This window comes from Rattus norvegicus, chromosome 5 (assembly GCF_021556685.1).
Source record: "Rattus norvegicus strain SHRSP/BbbUtx chromosome 5, alternate assembly SHRSP_T2T, whole genome shotgun sequence".
NCBI lineage: Eukaryota > Metazoa > Chordata > Mammalia > Rodentia > Muridae > Rattus > Rattus norvegicus.
The window spans coordinates 108,969,510-108,976,472 of NC_141538.1; the positions used below are offsets into that span (position 1 = coordinate 108,969,510).

At 40.4% G+C, this 6,963-nt stretch overlaps 1 pseudogene; it reads right to left on the reverse strand.

Annotated features, from left to right (window-relative positions):
* Nucleotides 1–5,863: 5,863 nt before the first annotated feature.
* Nucleotides 5,864–6,264, reverse strand: Rps24-ps10 (ribosomal protein S24, pseudogene 10; annotated as a pseudogene).
* Between the last annotated feature and the right edge of the window lie 699 nt (nt 6,265–6,963).

The following is a 6,963-nucleotide window of genomic DNA, read 5'->3' on the forward strand; positions in this document are numbered from 1 at the left end:
AAGGCCGAATCCCAGGATCCCCCGGGCTAGGAGCAGCTGCACAGCTAATGCGCCTGCGCGGCTGACCTGGCTAGGGGGCGGTGGATGGGGGAAGGGCGCGGGCGGGACTGGGGGCGGGGTTCCGCCCGGCCAGCCAGGCCTGCGGAGGAGCCATTATGTAAGCATTCAGGAATGCTCGTGCGTGTGCTTAAGCTTGCAGTGGTAGGTTTTCTTAGCACTTTTTTTAGAGCGCATTCTTTTCAAGATTTACGCCAATGGTCCTTGCCAGAACAGCAACGAAACGCAGCCTTTGTTCAAACAGAAGAAACCTGGCAAGGGAAATCAGTGTATCATTTTAATGTTCTTTTCTTCAAGAACAGTTTTACAGTTTGCATCACACTCGATTTAATAAACATCTCAATTAAAATTTTGTTTGTAAGATTTTAAAAAAAACTTTTAAAACACATGACATTTAACTTGTCACTAAATTTTGGTCCTAATGATACATTTTGAATATTTGGCAGGAGAGTAATGCCTTCAAAAAAAAAATACCTGTTTTCAGGGGTTTGCTTTCCAAACACTATTATGATCTGTAATAACGGTCTGAAATAACCTTAGAGGATTTGAACACAAAACTTTACCCTCTTTTGGATAATAATATTTGGTAGAATATTCAAGTCAATGTTTCCAAAATATTGTACCACCAATGCCTGGGTTTGTGTTTCCCTTGTGTTGAACTTTGCTTTTATAAGTATTTTTTTATTAACATGCAGTTGTTTAGCTACTGGCAGATTTTAATTTTGATTTAAGAAAAAAGTAAATAATTTGCCATAATTCTCAATTCTCGAAGTTTGAAGTTGTTGCTGTCTTTTAAATCCTTCTAGGGTTTACCTGTATGCAAACTAAGAATATACTTATATTTTTCTGTTCCACTTCCTGACTCTTTTCTAAATGGCATGTATCCTACTTGATTTTTCTTTCCAGTTCAAGATTTTCCAAAATTGGTATATAGAGAGCTTACTTACAACTTGTTGGTGACCAAAAAATGTATGCAACTGATTTACTTAACTATAAGTGGTTAATCTTCCTTTAATTTCTCCTTCCTTCTTCTCCCTGTGGTTTCTGGACAATTGCAGCAATCCAAGGAAACCAGTAGGACAACATTCTTTTCCCCAAACTAGGAGAACAACACCGTGGTCGTCATTACCCCCACCACTCCCATCCCCCCAGGTGCTCTAGCAGATCGCCAGCCTGTTTGACACCAGAGTTTTGTGAAAATGAGACTGGTGAGTGGTTTAATCCCAGAACTCCTAGGGACTAATCCATCGACTAGTCTCATTTCCACAAAACTCTAGTATCAAACAGACTGGAGCACACATAGAGGGACCCATGGCTCCAGCGGCAGATGTAGCAGAGGATGCCTTATCCGGTATCAATGGGAGGGGAGGGCCTTGATCTGTGGAGGTTTAATGCCTCAGTGTAGGGAAATGCCAGGACAGTGAGGCAGGAGTGAATGGGTGGGTGGGTGGTTGGGGGAGCACCCTCATAGAAGCAAGGGGAGGAGAGATGCGATAGGGGGTTTTCGGAGGTGAAATCAGGAAGAGGGATAACATTTGAAATATAAATAAATAAAATAACCAATAATAAAAATAAGTAAATATAAAAACAAGGTTTTTTGTATAGTGATCTTTATGGCCTGCTAGTCCTGGCTGCAGGGCTTAGCCCTGGGTCTGTGGCCTTTTGGGGTTTATTCTTTTAATTTTGTATCTGTGGCCTTTTGGGGTTTATTCTTTTAATTTTGTATCTCTAAACCTAGAATTCGTATAATTCTCCTTTCAATATATGTAAAATCTTTATATGTTGTGTGTAATGTATATTACATAATTATTGAAAACATTGCCATTTTAATATAGGTAACGCTTATTATTATAAATAAATAATATATTTGAAAAAATACGAAGCACACACAAAAAAAGAAATGAGACTGGTGCTGAGACACTCTTCCCAGCTAAGGGAAGTTCTGGGAGGCTACCTGGGGCAGGAGTTGGGGTAAGTAAGCCTTCCCTGAGTGGCTCTGACAGTGGCCTGGCTGAGGAGAGGCACTTCCAAGGGAATACTTTTTACCTGGAAAAGAAAGAACAAGATCACTTCCTGAGAAGGACCTTCCCTATTAAGCTAAGGTAAATACATGAGAAACCAGACATGAACATTTATGGTTATTAGGGGCGCATGCCCCTCATAGTCCAATGTTTTTTTTTTTTAATTTTTTATGTTCATTGGTGTTTTGTCTGCATGTATGGCTATGTGACAGTATCAGGACTGGAGTTACAGGCAGGTGTGAGCTGTCCTGTGGGTGCTTGGAATTGAACCCTGGCTCCTCTGGAAGAGCACCCAGTGCTCTCAACCTCTAAGCCATCTCTCCAGATACAAACATTTAATTATTTTAAGATTATTTTTTCTGCTTTCGCCATGAAATGAATCCAGTTCATCCCAATATTTGGTGGTCACGTTAAACAGCTGTGTGTTAAAAACATCTACTTGGGTCATTGGCCCACCAGTCATAACATTCACTTGTGTGCTTTATTATATCAATTCCAATACATTTTTATGAATGTCATTTATTATATCTTAGTATTTAGCACATATGAGATCACGTTTACCTTCACATTTTACTAGTAACAAGAAGTATTTACTTTCATATTTTTAATTCATATTTTTATGGAAGTTTCACTTTTAGACATTGCCTGTGTTTATTCTTTTTTTTTTTTTGTTGTTGTTCTTTTTTTTTTTCGGAGCTGGGGACCGAACCCAGGGCCTTGCGCTTACCTAGGTAAGCGCTCTACCACTGAGCTAAATCCCCAGCCCCTGCCTGTGTTTATTCTTAAGTCAATGTCAAGGCTGGGTTTGTAGTCTCAAATGAAGAATGGAGGTTTAGTTTATTCAAGCTACAAGTAACACCTGAGGCCCAAGGGGTGGTGGCACATGCCTTTAATCTCAGCACTCAGGAGGCAAAGGCAGGCAGGCTTCTGTGAGTTTAGGGCCAGCTTGGTCTGTAGAGTGAGTTCCATGACACCCAGGTTAACACAGAGAAACCCTGTGAAAAAACAAAAGTAAACAAAAAGGAATACCTGCTCGTGCTAGTTTTCAAAATAAAATGGAACACGGTCTAAACAGTTGGGACTTAGTTTTGCTCATGGAAATTTTCCTTTTTTAGTTAGGAAGCATAAAAATATAATTTTGATTGAAAGAGTCTCACTGTATGATGCAGGCTAGCATCCTTAGTACTGGTATTAGAGATATACATGGTCCCTGCAGGATCGGATAACCAATTTTAACTACATTACATACGAAGAAACATTGTTGCAAAAGAAAAGTGTCTTCACACAAGAAACTGGAAGATTCAGAGGTTTAATCTTGACAGCTGGATGCATGGTCCTGGGATTTACAGAAAGCGGTGATTAGAGGTTCTAAGTTAGGAACTAGACAATAACTAGTTAGCAAAGGCCGGAGGATGAACGAAGTCTTAGCGTAATCCAGTAGACATGAACTATCCAAAGCTAAATCATGGGAACCTCGAATTGCAGGGTAGGGAAGTAAAATAAAGAACAATGGCCCCTGGGCCCAGTAATTTTTAACTTTTTTTTAAAGACTTATTTACTTTATTTATATGAGTACACTGTAGCTGTCTTCAGACACACCAGAGAAGGGTATCAGATCCATTACAGATGGTTGTGAGCCACCATGTGGTTGCTGGGATTTGAACTCAGGACCTCCAGAAGAGCAGTCAGTGCTCTTAACCACTGAGCCATCTCTCCAGCCCAATTTTTAACTCCTTTATCACACTTTTTAAGGATCAATTGCAAAGTATGGTTCTAGGTGTGCAAACTATATAAAAGCACCATTTTATTTGTTTTCTGTACTAGGCTAAAATATCCAAATAACTTTTTAATCATCAAACATTATTAATTCTTAAAATACTAGTGAATGAAAGGTTTTATTTTTAGATTGTTCCCCTTTTTGATTCCCTTTGGTTTTCATTTTACACTAACTGTACTTTCATATGTTTAGAATTATACCTTTCTTTTTTAAAGATTTATTTCATGTATGTAGTTACACTGTAACTGACTTCAGACACACCAGAACAGGGCATCGGATGCCCATTACAGATGGTTGTGAGCCACCATGTGGTTGCTGGGATTTGAACTCAGGACCTCTGGAAGAGCTACCGCTGAGCCATCTCTCTAGCCCTAAATTATACCTTTTTACCTCTTGGATAGTTTGAATATGTTTGGCCCATAAGGAGTGGTACTATTAGGAGGTATAACCTTGTTAGAGGAAGTGTGTCACTGTGGGGGTGGTCTTTGGAGGTCTCCTCCCAATCTCAGGATCTGCCCATTTCAGAGAAGAGCTTCCTCCTAACTGTATGAAGATGCCAGTCTCTCCTGATGGCTTTTGAATCAACATGTAGAACCCTCAGCTCCTTCTCCAGCACCATGTCTGCCCGCATGCTGCCATGCTTCCTGCTATGATGATCATGGACTAAACCTCTGAGACTGTAAACCAGCCCCAATTAAACATTTGCCTTTATAAAAGTTGCCTTGGTCATGACGTCTCTTCATAGCAATGGAACCTCTAATTAAGACAAGCTCCTGGGTGTACAAAAGCCGTTTATGCAGGTGATAACCATGTTCCTGTGAAATGCTCAGTATTAATTTTACACTTACAAATCTCTGTTCAATTTTCAAATTGTCCCTTTGTGCCAGGATATTGACCAGGTAGAAACAATCTCTTCCATCTCATATTTGCTGACTTTAAGGATTATCAGGACTTTCTTGTGTTGTTTTTTTTTTTTTTAATTTTCTCTTCCTTATTATCTATGACATTTTTAATTCCAAACTTAATTACTGCTGATAATACATAATTTTATGAATATTTTCTTCATTACTCTCTTAGTTACTTTTCCATTGTTGTGGTAAAATGCCATGAGTAAGGCAGCTTATAATAGAAAGTGTTTAACAGTTTCAGAGAATTGTGGCTAGATTTTGGCAGAACAGAGGCAAAGAGGCATCAACAGCTCAGAACTCACCTCTTGTTCCTCAAGTTGGAGACAGAGTCAATTTTAAACAGCCTGGGTCTTTTGAAACCTCAGAGACTACTCTACCCTGACTCACTTCCTCCATAACTTCTTAAAGTTCTGTGGACTGGAGACAAAGCATTCAAATGTAGAAGCCTGTATGGACCATTCTCATTCATAACACAATTACTTTGGCTATTTAATCTTTCCACTGTTTTTTCTTTTAAAGATTTATTTATTTTATTTCTATGAGTACACTGTAGCTGTGTTCAGACACACCAGAAGAGAGCATCCGGTCCCACTACAGATGGCTGTGAGCCACCATGTGGTTGTTGGGAATTGAACTCAGGACCTCTGGAAGAGCAGTCAGTGCTCTTAACCGCTGAGCCATCTCGTCAGCCCCTTTCCACTGTTAGGTTAGGTTCATTTGTCAGCTTGACGAGGCCTAAAGTCATCTGACTGAGAGCTTCAGCTGAGGAATTGCTTCAGTCAGATTGGCCTGATTGTTTTATTACTTAATATTAAGGTTCTAGCCCACTATTGGCAGTTCCAACCTAAGGCTAGGCCCTCCTGGGTTATATAAGCATGAGCAAGTGTCATTCCCTTACAGTTCCTGCCTCCATGTTTCTGCTTTAAGTTCCTATCCTGATTTTCCTCAATGATAGATTGTAGCCTGGATGTAAAAGCCAAATAACCTCTTTTCGATAGTGTTTTATTATTTTTTGTTTTTGGGGGTATAAGAAGCTTTTTAGTTTATTTTATCCTCTCAGAAATCTGCATATCACAGCAGAGCATCAAATCACCACAGAGCTACTCCTTTGGCTTTTTGCCAGCACCAACATTAGTCTTCGAAGTTCCCCTGACCTTCTTCATTCTGTTCTTGCACTCCTTTCGCTGTTTGCGGGAGGTCTTTTTCGTCTCATAAAGGCCATGTCTTGCAAATCTGTGTTGAGGCTCATTGTTCTTTGCATCATCTAAAGAATCATAGATCATGCCAAAGCCAGTTGTCTTGCCACCACTGAAGTGGGCTCTGAATCCAATTACAAAGATGACAACTGGTGTGGTTTTTACATCTTGAACAGCTTTCCCTGAATTACTGTCTTTGGTACTGTTGCCTTCCCAGGATGAAGGATATCAATGACCATCTGTTTCCTCTGAAACAGACGGTTTGTCATGAACTTCCTGGTCCAGATGATTATCATATCATTCATGATGGCTACAGTGCTGGAGCTGTAGAGGAGGAAAAGAGCTCGATAGTGTTTTAATCATAGTAATAGAGACAAAACTAGAATTTATAGGCATATTATTGGTGGAATTTTGGTGTGTGAGTGTGTGTGTGTGTGTGTGTGTGTGTGTGTGTGGTGGTTCAAATGAAAATGGCCCCCATAGGCTCACAAGGAGTGGCACTTGAGGAGGTGTGGTCTTCTTGGAGAAAGCATGTCACTGGGGATGGGCTTTGGGGTTTCAAATGCTCAAGTCAGGCCCATTGTCACTCTCTCTTCCTGCTGCCTGAGGACCCAGATGTAGAGCTCTCAGCTACTGCTCCAGCACAAGGCCTGTGTGTTCCCATGCTTCCCATCATGATGATAATGGACTAAACTTCTGAACCAATTAAATGCTTTCCTTTATAAGAGTTTCCATGGCTATGTTGCCTCTTCACAGCAGTAGAAACACTAACCGAGACTGGGTGAATGTGTCTTTGGAAATCAGAAGCCAGTGTCAGAGGTCTTTTTCAGTTGTTCTCCACATATTTTGTGAGACAGAGTCTCTTAGTATATCTGGAACTCACCAGTAGATGGAATGGCTGGCCAGTAAGCCCAAGGATTCTCCCATCCCTGCCTTCCCTATGCAAGACCACACCATCTTTTGGTTTACATGGATAACAGGATCTGAACTCAGGTCCTCCTGCT